The sequence below is a fragment of the Triticum urartu genome, chromosome 4A (genome assembly GCF_056163025.1).
Source record: "Triticum urartu cultivar PI428250 chromosome 4A, HENAU_Tu73, whole genome shotgun sequence".
NCBI classification, from domain to species: domain Eukaryota; kingdom Viridiplantae; phylum Streptophyta; class Magnoliopsida; order Poales; family Poaceae; genus Triticum; species Triticum urartu.
In genome coordinates this window covers 190,349,278-190,375,463 of record NC_141876.1, presented here as the reverse complement: position 1 = coordinate 190,375,463, position 26,186 = coordinate 190,349,278, and the positions used below count along the sequence as shown (strand labels likewise).

Sequence of the window (26,186 nt, the reverse complement as noted above, 5' to 3'; positions counted from 1 at the left end):
TGGGAAGACGAGGGAGCGGCGGAGGTTTCCGAGATTGGAGTAGCAACCGGCGAATGGGCGAACTACCCCTGTTTCCCATGCTTATAAAGAGGGAGGGGGCGGACGTTCCGCCTTTCCGAATAAAGAAACCACCCATGATCTCTCCCACGACGCCGCATTCAACGCGTGCCGTTCGGGGAGGGCGCGGTGGATACGGGGAGAGATACGGCGTAACCCAAGCCGCGCGTGCCCGTGCCCTGTTTTGGGCCTGGCCCAACAGCGCTCGGCACCGTGTATGGCCCAGGCCCGGGGGCTCCTGTCGGTGTACTAGAGTAGGGGTACCCTAGTATCCCGAACTTGTGCACGGGCAGTCGCAGCATCCCGCGGCAAGGCTTGCCGGGTGACCGCCAAGGTCCTCCGTGGTTCCTTTGGAGCCATTCAAGGACAAAGTATCCAAGCCAAGGAGACAAGACCCCGGCAAGAGGAGCTTGCCGGGAAGGCCAACCAAGGCATCTCAAGGAACTTGCCGCGACGCGCCACGCGTCCCGGCAAGGCCCGGTGAGCGACAAGCTCCCGGACGCGACAAGACAACGACCGCGGCAAGGCGCTTGCCGCGGCAAGCCACCACTCTGTGCCCGCGCTCCAGCACATCCACCAACATGTCGCTCTAGGACCCTTCCAGGCGTGCGTGGCGGGAGGCTGTGCAGCCAGCGGTGCACGGTGGCAAGCGGCGCTGACAAGATTGCCATCGTGGCGAGCTGTGGCGTCCCTGACGGTCCCTTTTGCACTATTTAGGCGACGCGGACGGGCATTTAATGCCCTGGTCCCCTGCCGTCAGGGTTAGGTATGATACACTGTAGCAGGTAGCTGTACCAACCGCAACACCTTTCCATTTTTACCCTTGTCTACGTTGCCACCTGTCGGTGACCCCTTGAGCATATAAAAGGAGGCCCATGCGCAACGTAGAGGGGGGAGGAAGAGAACACTCACGCTCGGTCTCGCTAGCTGCTGGGGTGTACTGAAGCACTCCGCGCTCCCGAGCAAGAACTCAATACAAACCACAAAGCAGGAGTAGGGTTTTACGCATCCGTGCGGCCCGAACCTGGGTAAACTGCTCGTGTGCTTCGCCTCGATCCGCTCTTCGTGTGACCCTCGCCCCCGCCGAACCGAAAGGGACTCGGTCCGCCGGTCCCATAGGTGCTCGTGGATTAGTCCCCCGACATTTGCTGTATGCTTTAATAAAGCGGACGGCCAAGAATTTTGCCATAAGCTATCCTAAGCAAGCAGACGGCAAAGGACCTGGATGGAAGAGGGATAGGGTTAGGTCCGTTAGGTGGCTAACTGCATGCTTTGCCATCTTCTGGCAGCCGACAAAGAAGCAGAGGTCTTTGCCGTCTGGTAGCAGATGGAAAATTGTCCAAATAGGCCACCCCAGGTGCCCCCAGGTTACACAGGTAGCTGCCACATGGCAGCTTTGTCGTCTGCTGGCAGACGGCAAACTTCTTTTGCCATCTGCTGGCAGACGGCAAAGTGCCTGTATTGCACCTGTTAATTTTGATTTTAATTCAATCAATTTCAAAATACTTTCAACAAGCATACATATCCCTAGCATATGGATATGATCATCCAACACATATAAATATCAAATCAAAAGTCCATATCCAACATATCCAACAATTAAGCAGAAAGTACATATACAATGGTTTCATCCATACATACATATATAGGTAGCAAGTTTCACACTGTTCATCCTATAAAATCAAAACAAAAAGAAAGGACAAGGAAAATAGTAGACTCCATCAATTCAAGCTTCCGTTATCTAAAGAAAATCTGCAAATTGGGAAAGAAGAAAGTTAGAAGAAGAAGACTACAGGAAGAAGAAGAAGACTAGAAGAAGAAGAAGAAGAAGAACAAGAAGAACAAGAACAAGAGGAAGAAGAAGAATCTTTCTTGTGTTTCTTTTTCTCCCCTTCTTTATCTTCATCTTCTAACTAAGGTAACCTAGGTAATTATGCCATTTTTAGCTAACTAAGCATATTAAGTCATTTTGGAGGAAAAATGCTAAGTGTAGGACATTTTAGAGCTAACCTAAGTAAATTAGTCATTTCGGAGCTAAGTAAGGTTATTATGTCATTTTCGAGGAAAATAAGCTAAGTATATGTCATTTTCGAGGTAACCAAGATTATTATGCCATTTTTGACCTAAGTATGCTAAGTATGTCATAAATGAACTAAATAAGCTAAGTATACGTCATTATTGAGCTAACCTAGGTGGTTATGCCATTTTTGAACTAACTAAGCATATTAAGTCATTTTTGAGGGGAAAATGGTAAGTGTAGGTCATTTTATAGCTATGCTAGTTAAAATTGTTCATTTGGGAGCTAAGTAAGGTTATTATGTCATTTTTGAGGAAAATAAGTGAAGTATATGACAGTTTGGAGCTAAGCCAAGGTTATTATGCCATTTTTTTACCTAAGTAAGCTAATTATGTCATAAATGAACTAGCTAAGCTAAGTATAGGTCATTATTGAGCTATCCTAGGTAGTTATGCCATTTTTAGCTAACTAAGCATATTAAGTCATTTCGGAGGAAAAATGCTAAGTATGGGTCATTTTATAGCTATCCTAGGTAAAATAGGTCATTTTGGAGTTAAGTGAGGTTATTGTGTCATTTTTGAGGAAAATAAGCTAAGTATAGGTCATTTTGGAGCTAAATAGGTCATTTCCTAAGCTAATTATGCATTTGTAAATAAAAACACTTGGGAAAACTTACCATCATCATGGAGGTGAATTACCGGTCGCGCTAGTGGCAGACGGAGAAGGATCGGTCGATGCTTGTCGGGAGGCATGGTGCACGAAAGATCATTTGCAATGTCTCCTTAGCATGATGCAACTCAAATGTGAATACTAGTAACTAATGGCCATTCAAATGAAACTCAGCATGGTCGCCGAAGCAATCTAGGGCATCGGCGGAGGGGCCTGACCATTGGTATGGACACGGACTGTTTGGTTTTCACGAGTGAGTCATATTAGTTAGTAATGAAACGAACATTACATGCATGATCTGGCTAATAGGCAGGAGAAACTTACCACGAGGAGCTCGTATAGGGCCCACAAGTTGTTCTGGTTCCTCTCCTCCTCCAACAACCTAGTCGTCCTCTCCTGCATATCCCTCTCCCTATCTGTCGCCTGCCTGTTTGCCTCCGCCAGAAGCTCTTGGGCCCTAGCATCGATGGTGAGCTCCGTTGGCCGTGGACGAGGCCTTATCCCAGGATCGAAGCTCATCTAGCGCTTCTTGATCTCCGGGAGAGTTATAGGACAACGTATCAGTCCATCCCCAATGGCTATCGAGCCATGGGACCTCCCGCCACTAGATATCATCCCCAGCTCTGGATCAAAAGGACTCTGGCTTGGGTTGAAGCCCTCCCCTTTCCTCGTCTTCCCCTCGTCTCTGTACTTCACCAGTGTGACGACCCGAGAGCGACACTCAAGACGCCTTCCATGTTTTGCGTGACCGATGTGTGTTTATTTGTTTGTTGCATTTCATCATGTCATCATTTGCATTGCATCATGTCATCATGCAACCCCTTTTTAAAACTCAATTAAATAAATTGCATAGATCCTTCGATCTATTTAACTCGAGGGAATTCACATGGTGTTTTCTCTTTATAACATATCCTCTCGATATTTAGGGAGCTATAATAAATATTCCGTTGGTTTGGAATTAACCGCAACCCACTTGCAATTTAATTCTCATGCCTTTTTTCTTCATGTATGTTCTCCAAACTTTCTCCATAATCTTTCTCCATTTATCGAGGCTCCTCCTAAATTCTCAACATTTTTGGACCTACCGAATACCCACTTCTTTCTCACACTCATTTGAATTATATTCAATCGAGGTTGAATTCAACTTCACGCCCATGCTCACTTTCTATTTTTTCTTTGATCAAGCTCATTTTTGTGAGCCCGGGAAAATTAACCCCATGCGCAAATTCTTTCCCAACCCTCTCTTTCTTTTTCTTCTCTCTAATTGTTTTTTACTAAGGAAATAAGAGTAGCGAGAGAGAGACAGCCTTGCAGACCAGCCGGCCTCTTGGGCCTGACTAACCAGGACGGCCCAACCATCCCAACCCTAAGGCCCAGCCACCCCCACTTAACCTATAACCCTATGAAGCCCCGATCCCCAGCTCTCTCCCTTCGCTCTGTCCCTGGCGCCGCCACTCACATGTGTTGCACGCCTCGTCCCGATCCCCTCTTGCCCGTGCTCCTCGTCCGACCCCGCAAACCAACCACCCCGCCACCCTGCATGCTCGCCGCCGAAGGCTACCTTCGTCTCCCAGGCGCCGCAGCTCCTCCATGCAGCATCCGCTAGAGCTTTGGCAGCCGTCGTCATGCGCCCGCAATGCTCAGCCTCCTTCCTGAGCTCGACACCTCGCCCTGACGTCTTCTTCACCTCCTGCTCGAGTCCCCAGCATCAGCCTCAAACATCACCGTCGCTAGGAATCACCAAGTCTGGCGACCCCTCGTCCAGCACGACGTCTCCATCCTCGCCGGAGTTCCCCGTGAGCCTCCCCCTTGTTCGCATCCACAGCCACCAGGCATTGCCTCCTCGCACGCCCGTTCTTCTCCCAAAGTATGCGCTGCCTCACCCGCCTATCAAGAACGCCATGGCCGCCTCCCCATGGAGTTCCATCAGCCAGGATATGTCCGAGAACTAGACGAGCCCCATGCCTGCTTCCTGCCGCTGACCACCACCATCACCACCTTGCTGCTGCTCACTCGAGGCCCTCGTGTTGCTTTGTTTCGGTGACCATACGGACTGCCAAGATCGACTACAATCCATCAAGACCATCATGCTGCACATCAACATGGGTACGACCATGGACGACTACCTGCAGATGGATTTCGTTAAGTTCAACGACCCGCCAAGTACCACTACCAACACCGTGTTTTTAACCAAGTTCGATGACGACCTCGAAGGCTTTGGATTCCTCAAGTTCAACGACCCCCCCCCAAGTTTGACTACCGCATCGGATCACCAAGTTCAATGACGACCCGTGAAGCACATGGGTACATCAAGTTCCATCCCGAATGTGTACGACTAACGTCGCCGTGTACCACTACTTCCACTACCATTGCCATGTGCCACTATTTCCATGATGACCGTCCCGAGAACATCTACTTCCTCTACATCGCACCAAACTCGATCCGCTCCGAATATGCACCCTTGGAAGGTATAACCGCCGGAACGACGCCCGTGGACCGTATGCATGTGATGTGTTGTATGAGATGCCCATGTTTGCACCGTGTCCAAGTTGTCTTGGCACGTTCCTCCTTGTTTGTCATGCCGTCGACCCGTGGGAACCCGATAACTGGGATCACCCCACCATATTTTGCATGTTCTGTACATCCACATTTCTTTTGCACCGACATCTCGATGAGTTGTCGAATCATCGAAATGTTGCCGTGGCACCATTTCCTTTGTGGTTGGCGTGGCACCCCTTTTCCTTCCGTCATGGTGACCAAATTCTTTATACCATGCTCATGTCAACATTTTCATAAAATGGCATAAAACTTGCATATGTCATCCGCATCATGATGACAATATTTAAATGTTTAAAATTCTTGTTTGCTTTAAATTTGCTAAATAACATGTGGGGATTTACCAGAATTGTTGTTTGTTGTTTCTAGCCTCATTTAAATTTTCCTAAAGTTAATTTAATTATGCTTCACTTCTTGCCATGTTAACCAACATTTAATATTGATGAGTAGCATAAATGGGAGTGAACTAAATAATTGCATGTGGTGTATTGTCAATATGCAACCCTTTGCATATTGAGCTCCACTTAATTTGTAGTATTGCTTTTTACACTCCGCCATGCCATGCCTCATTAAAATGGACATGCATCATATTTGATTGTGCATCATGCCATGATTATGCTTGTTTGTTTACCATGTTGTTTTCTTCTTTCTGGTGTTGCTTCTTGATAGTTCCCGACTTCGTTGCAATTGTGAGGATCCGTTCGACTACGTTGTTCGACTACTTCATGGATTCGGTCTTCTTCCTAGCGGGATTCAGGCAAGATGACCGTCACAACGCTATCGCTATGTCGCACTACCTACCACTTGTTTATCAAGCCTCCCAAATTGCCATGATAGCCTCTAACCTTTTCCACCATCCTAGCAAACCGTTTTTTTGGCTATGTTACCGCTTTGCTAAGCCCCTCTTATAGCGTTGCTAGTTGCAGGTTGTTCCATGTTGGGACATGGATGTCATAGATATATTGGGATATCACAATATCTCTTATTTAATTAATGCATCTATATACTTGGTAAAGGGTGGAAGGCTCGGCCTTTTGCCTGGTGTTTTGTTCCACTCTTGCCGCCTTAGTTTCCATCATACTGGTGTTATGTTCCTTGATTTTGCGTCCCTAAAACGATGAGGGTTTATGGGCCCCACTTGACAGTCCGCTTTGAATAAGACTCTTCCAGCAAGGCCCAACATTGATTTTACCATTTTCCTAATAACAACTAAAACTTGTATAGGGACCGGTTAGCTCCCGAGGATAATTAATCAACCCACCGGGCCAATGCTCCTCTGAGTGTTGGTCCGAACCGGCAGCCTGTGGGGCCACCTTGGGGAAACTCAAGGGCTGGTTTTACTCGTAGCCTGTCCCATCCGGTGTGCCCTGAGAGCGAGATACGTGTTGCTCCTATCGGGATTTGTTGGCACATCGGGCGGTTTTGCTGGTTTTGTTTTACCATTATCGAAATGTCTTGTGCACCGGGATTCCGAGTATGGTCGGAGGGCCCTGTGATGGAGGATTGTCTCCGTGGATCGTGAGATTGTCATGGGCTAAGTTGGGACACCCCTGCAGGGTTTAAACTTTCGAGAGTCGTGCCCATGATTATGTGGCAGATGGGAATTTGTTAATATCCGGTTGTAGTGAACTTGAAGTAAACTCAACTAAAACACACCAACCGCGTGCATAACTGTGATTGTCTCTTTTTGGGGAAGTTCGAGAGGAGAACACGGTTGGGTTATGTTTGTATGTAAGTAGTTCAGGATCACTTCTTGATCATTACTAGTTTCCGACTGTTGCGTAGTTTCTCATCTTATTCTTGTACTCGTAAGTTAGCCATTATACATTGCTTCACCGCTTGCTACAACCTCACCACTTACCCTTTCCTACCCATTAAGCTTTTCTAGTCTTGATACCCATGGTAATGGGATTGCTGAGTCCTCATGGTTCATAGTTCACTACAACAATAGTTGCAGGTACAGGTAATGTGATGACCCGACATGAGAGTGATGCTTGATTGCTTTTGGAGTTCTTATTTGATCAAGGGATAGGTTCCGGGTCGGGAGGCTGGGATTAGCAGGGTGGATGTCGTTCTTCTTTTTCATTTGATTTCATCCATAGAAGGATCCTACTCTTCTTTATGATGATTGCCATGTATTGGTGAGCTGTTGTATTCATGTTGTATCTTGTGGAGAGTGTAAGCCTTTATCTTGTATTCTCACCTATTTAGTACGTGGTATGTTGTAATGATATCCACCTTGTTATGCGCTTGAAATGCGGTTGTGCCCCAATCATGAGTTCATCATGTGATTGGGATAGAATCGCATCTTGGGCGCTACAAGTCGGTATCAGAGCCTTACCGACCTTAGGAGCCCCCTTGATTGATCGAACCGCTGCCGTTGTTGAGTCTAGAAAAAAACTATTTTGGGTCTAGTTATATCGGAGAGTAGGAACTCTTTTTACTCCTTATCCCATTCGTTGCTCTGGTGAGGACTCCTGACGCAGGTGTTTTGACTTCACTCTCTTCTTTTTCACTCAAATTTTTTTAGGATCTCGCGGGTATTGTGGAACCTGTCCATTATCATTGTGAAAGGAATTCTGTCTTGGTGCCTCCTGACATTTAGGGGTTGTGGCAGTGTCTCGGGGAGGTGAGCTCCAAGGTGTTTTCATCACAGTGTTTGTTGTTTCAGTTCCAGAATACAAGAGGTCGCCAACATCGAAAACACTTATATACTCTTTGTGGTGAGAGTAGTTTGGCGACACCCAGTACTGGGAGAGCGATCAGATGTATTGTCAAATCTAGTATATCGCATGTTTTCGAAGGTCTGAGGTACACGATTTCCGAGGTTTTCTTGGTTATGAGTTGACGAATGGATATAGTTGGAGTGTAGGATTTGTTAGTTGTGTGAGATATTTGTGCCTCCATGTATCCCCAACACCAGATTGCATAACCAGAAAGTTTTGGGAGTTCTTAGGTGGGAATTCAAGTATCAAGAAGGATATCTTTCGAACAGAAACATGATACGATATGGGATCTATCATATGTTTGTTTCCGTCTTATTTTGCAAGCCAAATCCTTTGTTTTGTTTTGAGTTGTGGTATTCGAGTTGCTTCAAAGTCAAGTGTTGATTCCATACCTTTTGCTAAGAAGTGTTCTCATATTTCTATGGGAGTACTAATCCTTTTGATCATGCGGAATGGTCATGCCAATTCTTTTCCATCCGGCGTGCTTCTCTTCAAGCTAATTCAATCTTCTTCACCATGTTCAAGATCAATTCTCAACTTTATCAACGGATTTCATTCCATCATCCGAAGTGCCTTTGTTTTTCCCACCCTCCCACCCTTTTTCCTTGTAGAGTTAGACATCTCAATCAAGCATCCGATTAATTCACGTGAAGCCTCTACATTCTTTTCCTTCAATATTCTTAATCGGTGATTTCTCGTGAAGATGCTCAGGACCTGCAAGTTTTGTTTTCATTCTTCGTTCTTGTTTCTTCTTCGGTGGACTAAATTCAAGCCTTGTTGATCATATCCCTTTCCTCGTTTCAAATGCTTTCCCATACCGGTGCATCTCTTAATCATTCACCTCTCGCTTTCCATTTGTTTCGGAGTGCTGAAGATATCTCGGAAGATTCGTGATTGTAGATCCTTTCAAGATATCTCGAGGTTGTTATCTCATTCAAGCCATTTAATTCAAGTGGTGCAATATCTCTTTCAAGCAACCATTTCAACGGTGTATCTTTGAGTGGGCCCTAACCCACAAGTCTTTTCCCAGGATCTTACCTGACTGTTCTGAATTTTTTTGGAGTTATTCTCAAATTCTTTTCAAAGTTTAACATAACAATGGATCTCCATAAGTCTTATGCCTTCTCTAAGACCGTTTTTAAATTATCTTCAACTTTTGCTCAACCTTTTATCTTTTCATTCATCCAGACCGAAGAAGAGTTCCAAATATGCGTAGTTCTAGCTTGATGCCATCCTATCATAATTGTTTTCGATCGGGAGAATTCTTTTCACCCATCTGACGCATTTCATGGGTTGGTTTCCTTTCTCGATCATCCAAAGGACATTATTTCAGAAGATTTCTTGATTCTAAATTGATGTCTCTTCATTCATTCTATAATGCCTCTGGTGCATCTTTGAAGTATTCCCTACTAAGCTCATGGTCTCTTTGTTCTCTTGTATCTAAATTCTCTCAAGTATATTCGTTCATTTTCCAATTCTTCCTAGTGATGCATTCCTTTTTTGTTCGTTCTTTTTAATCCTTACGGTGGTTCATCTCACATTCCTCTTCCGTTTTTATTGTATCAATTCATTCGTCCGTCCCAAATCCTACCAGTGGTTCATGGAAGACCTTCACAAGTTTGCGCTATATCTCTCCTTAATCCGTCTCAACAAGAATAAGTAGTATGCCAAATCCAATGCTTGTCATCAATTTAAGTTGATGAAGGATAAGCATAACGTAATTCTTATTCTTATTTCATCCAAGGGATTAATTCCTTCTTCCGGGGTTTGTTCGTGATATCAATTTCTCGGTTCTAAGTTGTGCGTCTTTTCTTTCTGGAGTTCCAAGTTCTCTCGGTTATTTTTTCGTGAAGCTCCACCTAAATCATCGCAAGGCTTCACCTTGTTCTTTCAACTTCTCTTTCTTTCTATCATCTTTTTTACCAGAGCTCTTCATGGAGGCTCTTCATGGTGGTTCGTCAAATATTTCTTTCATTCTCAAAGTGTCCGTCAAGATTCTTGATGGAGGAGCTCAAGCATTCTTCGTCTTGCATTCCTAAGTGCAATTCTTTCTACCTTATCTTTTGAGGTGGTGTTATGTCATTCCTGACAACTTCTCTTCGTGTTTCATGACTCACAACTTGTCAGGAATGAGATATTTTAAACCCATGATTTTCAATTCGTTCACGAGATCTTCTCAAACCAACAAATTCTTCATTGGTGTTATCTTGATATAGATTTCACTTAAAGCCTTCCCTAAGGAATGTTGCTAATTGTGGTGTCTATCGATAATCCAAGTTTCCTCCTATTCTCTCGGCAAAAGGAGTTTTCATCTCCTTGTTGATCTCAATCCAATCAACTATTTCCCTTAGTGGCCAATTGTCACCTCATAATTTTGAGATGTTTTCCACAAGCGCACAACAAGCTTATTCTTTTGTTGTTGATTTTTTTTTCAACAACTCCGTTTAATCCTTCTTTTTAAGGATGCTCTCTCAAATTCATTTGAGGTAGAACATGTTGTGTTATTCTTTGTTCTTTTCATCCCATTCTTTCAGTTTTTGAGGAAACATTGTGTTGCTTCTTTCTTTGAGATATCCACTGGTACGCGTCGGTGCTATACAAACGATTTTTAACCCCTTTCCGCGACGTCATTTGGAACCGTCGCCAAGTGAGTGTGGGCGATAGGGGGGTCCTTCCCACATGACCCAGAAACCGTCGGGGATAGGGAGCCTTGATGCATACAGTTGTCGCTATATAATTGTTTCTGATACCTTGAATATCCCAATGCTTCATCCTTGCTACTCGTTTGTGCTCACATTGCCATCACAGTCAGAGTTTTGTGGTTTTACCTAAAACCAGGCAGATTCCAGGCACGGGAGCTTTCCAGGCAGATTCCAGGCATGGGAGTTTTACGATGCCTGGCACATCACAAACAGTTCATGATTATAAACCGTGTACAATAGGTAGACAATCACACAAATTTAGTTTTCCCTCACCGTATGTGATAGTGTCTGACATCACACATGCTTTGCAAACGGCAACGGTGTGCATGCTTGCACACATTTCCTCTCTGTGAACCGTCTCATATTATGGTGTATATCGCAAATGTTTGTGTTTTACCAACCGTGTGTGCCGTAATGAACGGCACAACATAATTTTGCCCTAATTTAATTGTTGGTATTTAAAATTGTACCTAATTTAAACTTGAAAGTAGGCTATAGCTTCATTCATATCCATTAGGTTCAAAAAACCAATGCATTATTCAATTCACAGGTACATATGTTTAAGAATTACATAAGCACCAAATAAAGAATGATGAACCAGGGTTCTATACTTGTACTATTACAGATGGTGAAGAAAGAGGCGACAGACATTTCGGTTGCTGAATAAGGTGAAGCTGAATGGCTCTATTGTGCTCTCTTGGATGCATAAGGCATGCAGGACTCTAGTGCAACCCCTTGTGATGGTCGGCTGCCAATAATGTAGTTTGAGAGGTAATCTTGAGTAAACTGCTTTAGGATCCACTGCAAAAGAAAAAATATTCAGATATTGTCATCTAACACAACTCATTACGGGCAGTAAAAAGAAGGCTACAGGGTTCTTACTTACCATCATGCAGTTCAATGTTGTCTTGCATAAAGTGTAAACAAATAGTTCGATTGACATCTTTTGACCCATTTTAATGACAATCTTTATCAGTTCACTCACTTCATGCTGGTTCATGAATATCTCTGTAGCGCCCAAGATGCGATTCTATCCCAATCACGTGATGAACTCATGATCGGGGCACAATCGCATTTCAAGAGCATAGCAAGGTGGATATCATTACAACATACCATGTACTGAATAGATGGGAATACAAGATAAAGGCTTACACTCGCCACAAGCTACAACATGAATACATCAATACATAGCAGTCATCATACAGAAGAGCAGGATCCGACTACGGATGAAATCAAACGAAAAAGAAGAACGACATCCACCCTGCTAATCCCAGGCTCCCCGACCCGGAACATATCCCTTGATCGAAGAAGAAGAAGAAGAAATCCAAAAGCAATCAAGCACCGCTATCACATCAGATCATCGCGTTACCTGTACCTGCAACTGTTGTAGTAATCTGTGAGCCACGAGGACTCAGCAATCCCATTATCATGGGTATCAAGACTAGCAAAGCTTAATGGGTATGGAATGGATGAGTGGTGAGGTTGCAGCAAACGACTAAGCAATATATGGTGGCTAACTTACGAGTACAAGAGTAAGATGAGAAACTATGCAACGGTCGCAAACTAGTGATGATCAAGAAGTGATCCTGAACTACTTACGTACAAACATAACCCAACCGTGTTCTCCTCTCGAACTTCCCCGAATAGAGACAGTCACGGTTACGCATGCGGTTGGTGTATTTTAGTTGAGTTTAGTTCCAGTCTACTACAACCGGATATTAACAAATTCCCGTCTGCCACATAACCGCGAGCACGGCTCTTGAAAGTTTAAACCCTGCAGGCGTGTCCCAGCTTAGCCCATGACAAGCTCACGATCCGCGGTGACAATCCTACATTGCAGGACCCTCCGATCAGACTCGGAATCCCGGTGCACAAGACATTCCGAAAGTGGTAAAACTAATCCAGCAAGACCTCCCGGCGTGCCGACACCCTGATAGTAGCTGCGCGTATCTCGTCTCAGGCCACGACAGATGAGCGAAGCATACCGGTACCAGATACCCCAAGTTGCCATGAGGTGATCCCGTACGATACTCTAGTTTGGCACCAAGACCATCAGCACTGGCCCCCTGTATTAGGTTGGATAACGAACCTCGGGTAGCGCTAACTCCCTATGCGTCAAGTTTATTATCATGTTAAGTTATTATGTGGAGCAAAAGGTAAAACCAATGTTGGGCCTTGTTGGAAGAGTTTTATTCAAAGCGAACTGTCAAGAGAGGCCCATAAACCCTCATCGTGTTAGGGACGCAAAATCAAGGAACATAACACCGGTATGACGGAAACTAAGGCGGCAAGAGTGGAACAAAACACCAGTAAAAAGTCTGAGCCTTCCACCTATTACCAAGTATATAGATGCATTAATTAAATAAGAGATCTTGTGATATCCCAAGATATCCATGACATCCATCTTCCAACATGGAACAAACTTCAACTGCACCTACAACTAGCAACGCCATAAGAGGAGCTGAGCAAAGCAATAACATAGCCAAACAACGGTTTGCTAGGATGGTGGAAAAAGGTTAGAGGCTATCATGGCAATTTGGGAGGCTTCATAAACAATTGGTAGGTAGCGCGACATAGCGATAGCATCGACACAACTAGCATAGCAAAGATAGTAGTGAGATCCAAGGTGACATTCATCTTGCCTGAAATCCCGCTAGGAAGAAGACCGAATCCAAGAAGAAGACGAACGGGCGTAGTCGAACGGATCCTCACAATCACAACGTAACCAGAACTATCAAGGAGAAGCGCAACCGGAAAGAAGCAAACGACATGGTAAATAACCAAGCGTAATCATGGCATGATGCACAATCAGGTATGATGCATGTCCGGTTTAATGATGCATGGCATGGCAAAGTGCAACAAACAACACTACAAGTTAAGTTGAGCTCAACATGCAACAAGTTGCATATTGACGAAACACCACATTCAATCATTTAGTTCGCTCTCATTTATGTACCCAACAATATTAAATGTTGTTAAACATGACAAGAGAGTGAAGCATAATAAAACTACCTATCTAGACAAGTTTAAAGAGGCTCGAACAACAAGCAACAATTCCAGAAAAACCCCATGTGCATATTTCGAATTTGATACTGTTCTGCCCTATACCCAATTTTAGAGTTGGCAAACATGCAAAGTAATGCCACCATGTTAAACTATGCATTTTTCTAGATAATTTACATACAAGGATTATTTAATTTAGAGCTACGGTTAATTAGTTATGAAAAAATCACTTTACCATGGCATTTATGCAGAATAAAAGCAAACAACATTTTAAACATTTTAACCATGGATGAAAGTGGCATATTATGAAACTAGATGAAATTCTAAGCATTTTACATATATGAAGTTTTTACATATGATGCATGGTTCATGAGTAATTATATGCATGAAGTTAGAGGGTTTCTCTGCAATTCTGTAATACTCTGGATAGTGTGAAATTCGTAGAACTGAAAAAAAAACCTAGACTGGCCAAAATTGAAACTGGAGCAGGCCCAACAGTAGAAAAAATAGGAGGCACTGGGGGTGACCTCACCATGGGCCAAGCCCAGCTAGTGGGGAGGTAGCAGCAGGCCAGCAGGGCTGGATCTGGCGAAGGGGAGGCGCCGCTGGGCCTTGGCGGCAGTAGCAGCCCACGCACACACGCGTGTACGAGCGGGCGAGGTTGTCATGGGGAGCGGCAATATGTCAACGCGAGAAGCGCTCGTCCTCCTTCTCGAAGCAGAGGATGCAGGCGTGACGGCCCGCGGCCGGACTTGGCGACGGGGACGGCATGGAGGCGAACGGAGGCCGGGCGCGACGGACGGGTGGCGATGGATCTTGGTGCGCCGGCTGAGCTAGCGGCGGCTAGCGCGGTGCCACGCGTGAAGGAGGGCGCCGGTCGCCGCATTCGTCAGGAGCTTCAAGGGACTTGGCATTGGAAGACGACGGCGGGGCTGCGGGAAATCTAGAGGGCGTCGGGGCCCCCTTGGCTCCGATGCGAGCACGCGATGACGAGCGGCTGGGCTGGTCCGAGCACCTTAGGGAAGAAGCAGAGGAGGAGCCCGGCTTGTCCTTGCAGAGGAGGTTGAGGCGGTCGGCCACCAGGGAGACGGTAGTCGCGACGTCGCGAGATGCAGATGACGCTGGTGCAGGGGCGACGCGGGGTCGGTCTTGAGGCATAGGGGAGTTCCGGCCGGTCGGGATCCGGCAGGGCGATGTGGACAGGGCAGGGCTTGGGTGCCATGGTCATCTTCCTGATAAACATGAGAGAGAGAGAGATGAGAGCAGGAGAGGGAAGCAGAGGGGAACGAGAAGAAGGCAGCCGAAGGAAGGGAAGGGGCGGCGCGGTGGTGCATGAGCACCGGGCAAGGTCGCCGGCGTGGCGGATGAGGCTGAGCGCTCCAGCTCGGTGCCTTGGTCAACAGCTTGGTGGGATCGAGGGGAGGTGGAGTGCATCGTGAAGGATAAGGTGGATCTGATTGCGTGGCCGGGGAAAACAAGGAGGTGTTGGAAGGATCGATTGGGTGGATCGGGCAAGATCCTGAGAAAGGAGCAGACCAGGTGGAGCTACTGGCGGCGCGATGGGAAAGGATGGATGGGATTAGAGACTAGGCTAGGGTTGATCTGCTTATATATCGGTGGAAATAGGGTAGGGGCTATTTAGGTCTCTCCGATCGAAATTGAACAATCGAGAAATAAATAGGTAGGGAGTCCAAATAAGAAAACGGAGATGTTTTATACCCCCTCCGTTCCTAAATACTTGTCTTTCTAGGCATTTCAACAAGTGACTACATACGGAGTAAAATGAGTGAATCTACACTCTAAAATATGTCTATATACATCCGTATGTAGTAGTCATTTGAAATGTCTAGAAAGACAAATATTTAGGAACGGAGGGAGTAGATGCTTGGGGATGATCCGAATCCAACGGTAATGACTGATTGGTTCGGGTCCGGGGTAGTTTCGGACGCACACGCGAGGTTGCGAAGGGGGGGTGTCCTTGGCTGTGCAGATAGGTAAGGGGATCAAACAAGAGGGAAACGAGAACCCGGTTGGTCTGAGAAAATTCAACGGAGACAAGGGGGAATGCGGCAACTACGAACATATGCAAGCATTATGAAAACATGCATATGTAAACCTCATGATGCGATGATGACTGCAACAAACAAATAAATCACATGGTGACAGCGAAAAACATGGAAGGCGTCTGGAGCGTCGGTCTTGGGGCGTCACAACCTCATTGCCCCATACGCAGAAAGGGTCAAAGTATGGGTCTTTGGCAATGATATATGTACCTAAAAGCAGCAAGTTAATATTAGAAGCTAAACAACAATTGAAAAATGATGTAGTACAACACTCCCTCCATCCCATTATATAAGATTTTATAACATGTATATCTAGACATCATCAGAACATTAAGGTAACAGTCTTCCTTGTTGCTATGTAGCTCGGGATTGCATATTTAGTCATTCAGTACAATGCATCACTAGTAGGGAAAACCTTATACACAGAATATTAGCAGTCGCGCTTGGTAAAAAAGGGCATTTGTGTTAAAAAGTAGTAGCGCGTGCAGGTTAAACGCACTACAGATACGCATGTAGCAGTAGCGTGTCCTCGTTTAAACGCACTACTACTAAAACTCTCACTACTAAGCCGATAGGCTACATATATTAGTAGCGGTCTTTTAGAAACAACGCTGCTGCTAAGCTTGTTGTAGTAGTGTGTTTCACTCAGAGGGTGCTACTTCTAATTAAAGGAAAATAAAATGTAAAAAATATAGAAAATTAAATGAAAATGGAAGAAATATAAAAAGGGGAAGGAAAAAAGAAAATGTGAAGGAAAACAAATGAAAAAGGAAAACAAATAAAAATGTTGTTGCAGCAGTGTGCTTTCCGGAAACGCGCTATAGCTAACTTAGCAGTAGCGTGTTGTGTGAGCCAGCGCTATAGCTATAGCATGCTACGTTTGACTTAACCGTGCGCTCCTTCTTCCCCACGGTCACTTCCCCCAAATCGAACTCATCCATCCGCTCACGCCTCTGTCATCGCCCTACGTCGCCATCAGCCGCCGCGAGCTCTCCCGTCGCCCTCCGCATGCCCTCGATGCCGCCCCGACCTTGACGCCGCCCCCGAACCTGACCTCGACGCCGCCCTCTGCCATGCGCCCGAGCCTTGACCCCGAATTCGACACTGCCTGCCCCTCCCATGCCGCCGGCACCCAAGGTGAGCACACCTCCTCCTCCCCCTCCCCTACCTCTGCCTAGCTAAAGTTCCTAGAGTTCATCAAATTTTAGATTGCATCAAATTAGTTAGGGTTCATCAAATTAGATGCTAATTAGGGCATTAGTTCCTAGGTAGGTTCATCTAATTAGATACTAAGAACTAGGGCAGTAGTGTTTAATAGAATTAGTAAGAAATTAATAGAACTAGTTGAACTTGTTTATTTTTAATAAGAACTAGTTGAATTAATAGAACTAGTGTATTTTTAGTAAGAAAGTTAATCTAACTAGTTGAACTAGTTTCTTTTGAATAAGAACTAGTTTATTTTTATTTATAGTAGATTTAATTTTAGTAAGAACTAGTTGAACCTGTCACATTTGTTGTTATTTTTTAGTTAAAGCAATTATTCCCGCATCGACGTCGACGATGCCTATCCCGCATCCTCGTCGTCGACTCGGCGGAGGACACCTGCTTCGTCAAATGGGCCATGTCCGGGACTAGGCTCCGCCGGGCTGGTACTGGGAGGCGCTACCTACCGGGGGCGCAGCTTGGTGAGGAGCCAGCCCATCATTGACCCGGACCTTTTTTGGTGGCGGTCGGGTGGGCCAGTGATGGTGCAGAGGCTTGAGGACCCCGCGGAGGTGGTACGTCACCATGTCAGCGAGGAGGACGCGCTCGCTCGTCGCTACATGGTTGCGTTGGAGCGCAGGTTCTCCAATACCTGGCAGGTTCTCCAGGTATCTCACTGGAGCTATGATCCTATGATGGTTCCTTCTCTTTGGTTGTCCACCGCCCGCGCCGATAGCCGTCGTGCGCTAGGGTTTTAGTTGTATTAGTGATATTATATGTATGATACTATTCGGGATGTATTAGTGATAATATTCGATGATGTTTGGACGCAAGAGATGATTTACTTTTGCTTATTGAATGCATGCTAATTTGAATACTTATTTATTTTACAATTTGGTTTTGCTTATTGAATGCTCAAATAGGACCCCACTACGCAAGGTGTATGCATTTGATTAGTTGATAGCTTATAGGGTTTTTGATTTTGCAGAAATCTAGGAGCCCCTCCATCATCCCGGCCGCCGTCTCCGTCACCGAGACCCCCCCGCCCCCGACCTCGAGGTGAGACTAGCCAAATCTCCATGTCAATATGAGTCCTATAAGATATTTTGAAATGTTTTTCTTCATATTTTCAACCATTTAAATGCAATGACCATCCAGTTTGAATGCTCATATGATGTAGATAAAAACATATATATCTTGTGTTGATGAAATAGGATATGTGCTTGCCCCAAGTGGCCAGTCATGTTTGCAGGTTACACCTCCGAGTGGCCTATGATTTGCCGGAGTGTTGATTAATTTCTATTCCGGCCAATTTCAGGCGCTCGATATGTCCTTTTTGAGCAAAGGTCATGCCGGATTTTTCCGTGAATTCTGGCATGACTTGTACTAGAATATGTAGGATATATCGAGGGGCCTGGATTTTCTAGAAAAATAATTAAACGACATTTCGGGTTGACTTTAAGAAAAAGACTCGACAGACCGATAGTCAACCCGTGGTGAATAATAATGATCTAATTTAGTTTTTGTAGTACATATATTGAATTGTACAAGTTTAATCTTTGAATTATGAACATAGGAAATGGCATCATCGCACGACGAAAGTCTCCCAGGAGAGGGCAGCTGGTGCAATGACGACCGAGGTCTGTGCGACAGGCCTCACCTGGACGATGATCGGTGCTTAAGCATTAAGCTCTATGAGACCTTCGATGTTGAAATGGTACGCAATGACGACAAGTGTTTTTTCGTAATTAAGCATGACTTCAACTATTTTAATGTGTAATTTTCATCTTCTACAATTCGAGTAGCTTATCCCCTGCCATGCAAGACACTATGTCTTGGAGAGGATGGGTTTTGAAGACCATGAAAGTTTCGAAACAAAGAAAATTCACTTAAGGACCCATCATGGTATGGATTTTGAAGTAAATCTGTACAATTCTCAGAGCGTAACCCATTTTGGTTGCACAAATTGGGAAGCACTTTGTAAGATGTATGGTTTTCATGAGGGTATGCTTGTCACCATGGATCTTGGTGATCCTGACATCGACCAAGACAATATGGACATTTGGGTCCTTCTTGACACGCTTCCAATTCTACCGCTATGTGAGTTTCTCAAACATAGTTATTAACTAATTTATATTGTTTATTTCAAAATAGTTGATGGCTTATTTCCATTGACAGCTTATTTTCATTCTTCAAACAATGTGCGGAAGATGGTAGACAAAACCTACTACACCGATGGCTCAGAATTAACCTATCGGGAGAAAAATCATCTGATCACATTTTATACTGATCTTGAGAATTACAATATCTATTATAAAACTCCTCCACATTATGGTCAATATGTGCCACTAGTGCACGTGTTGAACCACGGTAACATCCATGGAGATGCCATGGCAAGATTTTTTACTAGTACGACATCCATGCATCTTTTTGCATAAATTCTTCTAAAACTGAACTACATTGCTAACTACGAAGTTATTATTATGTTTTTCAAAAGAAAATCCCGAAGGAGTGTGTGCCTCATATGATGTATCAGAATGGTCGCCTTGATGTTTTGAACATACGGCCAGGTCATCCTACGAATCTCCCTTGTCCATAACGGATTTCTAAAACCAGTGAAGACATAAAAATCAAAGAATGGAAAAAATGTATGGACAGTCGTAAGGAGGTAGTTGGAAGCAACATTGTGCGAAAGGCAAGAATTGGAGACAGGATAATCTCCATTCGCCATAACAGAGACTCAGGGCCTATCTTGTTTTATGATATTTTACCTAATAGAAGGTAGTAGGTCCTATGAGAGAGAAGTAGGTCCTAAATACAATGTGTTATTATGTGGTACAATGTGTTAGAGTTGATGATGATGAGGAGTTGTGATTATGACTAGTGACCAACTTGCTATATGATGTCTCATTGGTGAAAATGACGATCATGAGTAGGTGTTATATGACAATGATGTATTATGATGATAAGTTGTTAATGATATGATGATGATGATATTTATTATATCATTGGGTGAAAGAACCGTAGACTAATTTCAAGTGGATGTCCATCCACATCCACTTGAAACTGGTCCACGGTTCTTTCACCCAGTGATGTAATAACTCATTATGATGTAAAAACAAACTCTAAATTGCTGGTGTACAAAAACTTGTATAAAGGTGTATGAATACAACATGAAATAAAAAGAAATATAATACAGAATAGTGGTAGTAGCGCGGGCTGCGAGAGGCGCTACTAGTAGTTACAAGTAGCATCTTTTCAGGGAAGCGCTACTACTAAGTGCATATAGCAGTTGTGTGGTTCATGCCATGCTACTGCTAAGCTTTAGCTGTAGCGCCGTACTAGTAGTACCGCCACCCGCACTACTAGTATGCCTAAAACCCGCGCTGCTGCTAGGCTTTTCCCTAGTAGTGCATGTTGCTATGTAGCCTCGGATATATTAATTATGTCCCTAGCTAACCTAGTGATAAATGGGTTACAGATATATTTAATGAAATGTTTGATTCAACGATTAATCCCTTATCAGCCCCATGCTATATGGTACCAGCTACCGATATCCTGAATAGTGAGTACATATAAGCAATGCGATGAAACTAACCTCTATGGAAAACAACACTGTTCTCAATATTGTCCTGCATGAGTACATATAAAGGCATGTTAAGCACAACAGGCTAAACATCAACCAAATATATCCATGGTAGAGAACATAATCTATAAATGATAGCTTCAGTGTGTAGGCTTAAGCACGCTAGATCAGCAAAACAAGAAGTGGAAAGGTGTGTTAACTGCATCAGGATTAACATTTAAAAACAAGCAAATAGTCATTCAAACTAGTATTGTGCAGGTCTACAGTACACTAGTTATTGTTAAAAAACAAAAAGGCATGTTAACTGCAATATCCTTAACAGCAACCAAATATCATAATTCATAGTGGTATTGTTGAAACAGTTATTGATGAAATTGAACTGCACGGCAAATAGTTGCACATATAGAGCATCACATTGTGAAGAACTGAAATAAACAAGTCATCAGGACATCTCTAGGCGATCCTTAAAAAGTTAAAGGACTAAAACCCTTAGTGGATATATATATATACTCTAGCAATTTTTGGCCTTTTCTAGTCGATCCCCTAAACTTAAGGTTGTAAACTTCAATTTGATCAAGTTCAAAGCAGGTTCAACCGAAAGTAACATGCATTCAAACATAAACATAGATAGTTTTGCATAACCAAACATAAAACATAAATTTAAACTAAGCTAAACTACTTTCGGTCGAAGTAGAGGTCGAGCCAATCCTTCCTCGTCATGTACGGTCTGTCGCGAGCCGGGTCCGGGCCAGTAATGTCATCGGGGTCATTGGGGAAGGCACTCCTCCACTCGTCGATGTCGATCTCCTCGTCCTCGGGGCCCACCTTGACGCCTTCCACTTCTGTTGCCGCCGCCTTTGACCTTGCCATCGGAGGAGAGCGCGATAACCTTGCTGCCCTTCGCGTCGCCGTCCTCGCCTGCTTCGACCTCGTCATCAGAGGAGAGCACGATAACCTCGCCGCCCTCCGTGTAGGCAAAGATCGCCCGCTCCGCCTCCACGAGCTCCGGTTGCTATCGGTGGAGCTCTTGCATGTAGGCCTCGTCGGCGGCCTCGGCCTTGAGGCGCTCCCACGCCTCGCAGTCCTCCCGAGCCATAGCCGAGCTCACAACCCCTAGCTCCAGTGGAACGAGGTGGACCGGACGTGTGCCGAAGGGGAAACTGAGCCTAGCCGTCGCATCGTGGTAGTGGACCTGCCAGCCGTCGTACTCCATGGCCGCGAGCTCGGCCATGTGTAAGCTACCGAGCCACCGGCGGGTGTGGGTCTCTCGGTCTGTAATCTCGGCGACCCACGTCCCCCACCACCGCTGCCGGACCCCGAGGTAGGACCTCGTCGGTTGTCGGGTCCGAGGGAGGACGGGGAAGTCCTCGAACCGGCGTAGGGGCGCAGTGGCGAGCGGATCGAGGGACCGACGACAGCGGATCAAGCCCACGGACGATGACAGGGACTCCTCAGTGGCCACCACCCCGGCGTCGGGCGAAAAGGCCGCGATAAACCTCTTTTTGGCCATTGGCTCCTCGAGCTCCCCTCCACACAGGCAGAGGTTGACGATGGAGCACCGGTGATGGCTGCGACCTACCACTAGTTTCGAGGGTTGTGTGTGTCTGTGTGAGTGGAGGTTTTGGGGGGTGCATGTAGGGGGCGGGGAGCAGGTGGTGTTTGAGGAAATATTATGGCAACTGAAAATTTTACTAGGCGGGACTAACAAGGCGGCACTTCTGAAAATTTGGATCAAGGGCGAGCAGATATTTTTTAGATTGTGAGGGATGCAGAGGCGGGAGTAAAATGCCGAGGCTACTGAAAATTTGAATCAAGGGACTGAAGTAGAGCGGGAGTAACAGACATCACACACGGTCCGCACATACTAATCGTGTGCTATCAAACATTAAAACCTTCCAGGCGGTAGATATTTTCGAGATTACGATGCAGTAATATTTACGATGCAGTAATATTTTGGGGAGCGAGCTAGTGTGCTTGACACGCCGGCTGTGGACTGTAGCCGATGCACCTTCTCGCGTAACACATAGGCGTACTATACATAAACAGTGCTCCAAGATATTTTGTACTACATCTCACACGGTTGGTGATAATAAACAGTGTGGGATCTACTTGATTTGAATTACATAATGTGGTCACAACGGCAATGGACACTTTTTGAATTGCTAGACCTTTTATCTGCAGTGAACATCCAACTATATGTGTGTCGTAAAAGAATTGGAATTATTTAGGGTTCGTTTGGACATTTTATACATTAAACTGGTTTTCAAGCCATTTCAGGTGCACAATTCAAAATTAAATTACATGCACATGCTCCGTTGCATATAAATTGGTTGAAATATCAATTCTGTGTCCTTGAGTGCATGCTTAGGTCCCATGCAAGAAATGGAAATAAATTTCAAACACCAAGGCACTGTTGATTGCCGACAAAACAATGAGATACCTGGTTTTTAAACTCTAGTAAATCCAAAACTCGTCTGAAGTTCATGAAACTTGGCATGGTACCATGGAGCGGCATCAACATGTCATGGTAAAAACTTTGTCCCATTTGGGGCAGGTTTGGGTATAAGCTTCTCACAAACCAGAGCTTCTCACAACAAGCGTGATGGTTTCGGTATGGAACGTGCCACCTTTGGGGACGGAATGATATCCATTGCCTCTTATTGCTTTTGAAAAAAATTCTAGTGTCAACATAGAACAACAGGAGTGTTGTGCTTAATCTTGGAATTTTTCGGGCATCATTTGGCCTTTTTTTATACATTAACTGGGTTTTCTAGGCATTTTATGTGCATAATTCAAATTTGAACTACAAGAACATGCTCCAGTGCACCAAAGTTGCTTGAAAAATCACATGTGTGTCCTTGGGTGCATGCTTAGGTCCCATGCAAGAAATGGGAATGAATTTCAAACACCAGGTCACTATTGATTGCCGGCAAAACATTGAGATACCTGGTTTAAAATTCTAGTAAATCCAAAACTCGTCTAAAATTCATGAAACTTGGCATGGTATCACGGAGCGGCATCAACATGTCATGGTAAAAACTTTGTCCCATTTGGGGCAGATTTGGGTATAAGCTTCTCACAAATCAGAACTTCTCACAACAAGCGTGATGGTTTCAGTAGGGAACGTGCCACCTTTGGGGACGGAACGATATCTGTTGCCTCTTATTGCTTTCAAAACATTTCTAGTGTCAACATAGAACAACAGGAGTGTTGTGTTTGATCTTGGAATTTTTTGGGGTTCGTTTGGCCTTTTTTATACACTAACTGGGTTTTCTAGGCATTTTATGTGCATAATTCAAATTTGAACTACAAACACATGCTCCAGTGCACCAAAGTTGTTTGAAAAATCACATGTGTGTCCTTGGGTGCATGCTTAGGTCCCATGCAATAAATAGGAATGAATTTAAAACACCAGGGCACTGTTGATTGCCAGCAAAATGATGAGATCCTTAGTTTTTAAATTCTAGAAAATCCAAAACTCGTCTGAAATTCATGCAACTTGGCATGGTATCATGCAGCAGCATCAACATGCCGTGGTAAAAGATTTGTCCCATTTGGGGCAGGTTTGGTATAAGCTTCTCACAACAAGCGTGATGGTTTCGGTAGGGAACGTGCCACCTTTGGGGACGGAACGATATCTGTTGCCTCTTATTGCTTTCAAAAAATTTCTAGTGTCAACATAGAACAACAGGAGTGTTGTGTTTAATCTTGGAATTTTTCGGGGTTCATTGGCCTTTTTTATACATTAACTGGGTTTTCTAGCCATTTTGTGTGCATAGTTCAAATTTGAACTACAAGCACGTGCTCCAATGCACCAAAGTTGGTAGAAAAATCACATGTGTGTCCTTGGGTGCATTCTTAGGTCCCATGCAAGAAATGGCAATGAATTTCAAACACCAAGGCACTGTTGATTGTCGGCAAAACGTTGAGATACCTGTTTTTTAAATTCTAGTAAATCCAAAACTCATCTAATATTCATGAAACTTGGCATGGTATCATGGAGCGGCATCAACATGTCGTGGTAGAAACTTTATCTCATTTGGGGCAGGTTTGGGTATAAGCTTCTCACAAATCAGAGCTTCTCACAACAAGCGTGATGGTTTCGGTAGGGAACGTGCCACCTTTGGGGATGGAATGATATCCATTGCCTCTTATTGCTTTCAGAAAATTTCTAGTGTCAACATAGAACAACAGGAGTGTTATGTTTAATCTTGGAATTTTTCGTGGGTCGTTTGGCCTTTTTTATACATCAACTGGGTTTTCTAGGCATTTTATGCGCATAATTAAAATTTGATAAAGCACATTCTATAGTGCACCAAAGTTGGTTGAAAAATCACACGTGTGTCCTTGGGTGCATGCTTAGGTCCCATGCAAGAAATGGGAATGAATTTAAAACACCAGGGCACTGTTGATTGCCAGCAAAATGTTGAGATATCTGGTTTTTAAATTCTAGTAAATCCAAAACTCGTCTGAAATTCATGAAACTTGGCATGCTATCATGGAGCGGCATCAAGATGCTGTGGTAAAATTTTGTCCCATTTGGTGCAGGTTTTGGTATAAGCTTCTCACAAACCAGAGCTTCTCACAACAAGCGTGATGGTTTCGGTAGGGAACGTGCCACCTTTGGGGACACAACGATATCCGTTTCCTCTTATTGCTTTCAAAAAATTTCTAGTGTCAATATAGAACAACATGAGTGTTGTGTCTAATCTTGGAATTTTTCGGGGTTCGTTTGGACTTCTTTATACATTAATTGTGTTTCTGGGCATTTTATGTCATAATTCGAATTTAAACTACATGCACATGCTCCAGTGCACCAAAGTTGGTTGAAAAATCACATGTGTGTCCGTGGGTGAATTTCTAGGTCCCATGCAAGAAATGGGAATGAAATTCAAACACCAGGGCACTGTTGATTGCCGACAAAATGTTGAGATGTCTGGATTTTAAATTCTAGTAAATCCAAAACTCGTCTGAAATTCATGGAACTTGGCATGCTTTCATGGAGCGGCATCAACATGCCGTGGTAAAAAATTTGTCCCATTTGGGGAAGGTTTGGGTATAAGCTTCTCACAAACGAGAGCTTCTCACAACAAGCGTGATGGTTTCAGTAGGGAACATGCCACCTTTGGGGATGGAACGATATCCATTGCCTCTTATTGCTTCGAAAAAATTTCTAGTGCAAACATAGAACAACAGGAGTGTAGTGTTTAATCTTGGAATTTTTTGGGGTTCATTTGGCCTTTTTTATACAATAATTCGCTTTCTCGGCATTTTATGTGCATAATTCAAATTTGAACTACAAGCACATGCTCTAGTGCACCAAAGTTGGTTGAAAAATCACATGTGTGTCCTTGGGTGAATTTCTAGGTCCCATGCAAGAAATGGGAATGAAATTTAAACACCAGGGCACTATTGATTGCCAGCAAAACGTTGAGATGCCTGGAATTTAAATACTAGTAAATCCAAAAATTGTCTGAATTTCATGAAACTTGGCATGCTATCATGGAGCAGCATCAACATGCTGTGGTAAAAAAATTGTCCCATTTGGGGAAGGTTTGGGTATAAGCTTCTCACAAACCAGAGCTTCACATAACAAGCGTGATG

The 26,186-nt window shown here is 44.4% G+C and overlaps 1 long non-coding RNA gene across 1 annotated transcript; it reads right to left on the bottom strand.

Moving 5' to 3' along the window:
• Nucleotides 1–11,240: 11,240 nt before the first annotated feature.
• On the bottom strand, nt 11,241–15,323 carry LOC147975338 (uncharacterized). Its single transcript, XR_015600679.1, has 4 exons — nt 14,263–15,323; nt 13,370–13,458; nt 11,614–12,108; nt 11,241–11,528 (listed from the first exon to the last, which is right to left on the bottom strand). It is a non-coding gene; the product is annotated as an uncharacterized LOC147975338 (long non-coding RNA).
• Nucleotides 15,324–26,186: the final 10,863 nt, after the last annotated feature.